This window comes from Chrysochloris asiatica, unplaced genomic scaffold (assembly GCF_000296735.1).
Source record: "Chrysochloris asiatica unplaced genomic scaffold, ChrAsi1.0 scaffold00070, whole genome shotgun sequence".
NCBI lineage: Eukaryota > Metazoa > Chordata > Mammalia > Afrosoricida > Chrysochloridae > Chrysochloris > Chrysochloris asiatica.
In genome coordinates, this window is record NW_006408588.1 from 49435 (window position 1) to 50887 (window position 1453).

The window sequence follows — 1453 nt, forward strand, 5'->3', positions numbered from 1 at the left end:
TCCCACAACACCATACCAGAAGTCTAGGAATCAGAGAACAGACAGAGGAAAATTGGTCCATTGAAATGATCTATAAATCAACAAACCACCAGCCAAATTGAGAAAAAGAATACAGAACAAGCAGACAATCCAAACTAGCTCTGTTGGCATTCCAACAGAACTAACTGAAATAAACAATATCATAAATAGAATGCAATGAAAATGTATCTTTTTTCAAATTTGAAACCTAGTGAAAATACACACATTTCTTGTTACACACCTAAAGTAACACAACCTGAAGTTGGATAATGGAACAGATCCATAACAAAAGTAGTGAATGAAGAATTAAGAATAGGAAAAGAAAAACTGCCAACAAAAAATGCCCTATCCCTAATAGTTGAAGAATTCTACCAAGCACTGAGAACAGTTTATACCAATCTCACTCAAAATGTTTCTATCATTCTATCAAAGCCAATGTATCCCTGATACCAAAGAGAAGCACTGTTGTTATTGAGTCCATTCCTACTTATAGCGACCCTGTATAGGAGTTCCAAGGACCTTTGGTGCCACACCAGGATTCCACAAAGAGGCATAGATTCATGGGGAATAATGGTCTATACATTTTTTTTTTTTTTTAGAGTGTAAATAGAGGCATGTTATTGTTGTTAATTGCCGTTAATTCAGTTCCGACACATGGCAACCCTGTATAGGGTTTCTGAGGACTGCTAGTGAGCTTGAACCTCTAAAGTTGTAGTTTAAACGTGCTTTGCAGTCTAGCACATCAACCTGCAGTTATACATCAATAATTCCAATAAATATAGACACAAAAATTCTTAACAAAATTCTAGGCAAAAGAATTCAACATGTCAAAAGAAAAGGAATACATCATGAGATTCATATCAAGTATGCAAGGAAGGTTCTTCATTAGAATATCAAACAACACAATCCACTACATAAATAGAACAAAATAAAATAATTTCATGATCATCTCAATTGATAATGAAATGTCAATTGATAAAGTCCAATACCCATTCATGACAAAACTTTCAGCAACATAGGAACACAAAGGAAATTCTCCAACATAATAATGCCATTTACACAACACCAACAGCCAACATTATTCTCAATGGAGAGGACTAAAAGCACTGTCCTGGAGAATGGAGACAAACAAAAATGTCCTTTATCATCACTCAAGGTTGGTTTGAACTAGAAGATCTGCAGTTGAAGCTCACCGGCTGCTCCTACGAGTTGGAATCAACTCCACAGCACTTAATAACAACAACAAGAATGTTCCACATTGTACTGGATTTTTAGCTAGAGCAATATGGCAAGAAAAGAATGTAAAGTATTCAAATTGGTAAGGAAAAAGCAAACTATGCCTGTGGTATATTAACATCCAAACATGCTATATTAACATTAAAAAATCAGCTGAATTTTTCTGCATCAACAAAGAGAACTTTGAAAAGGAATTGAA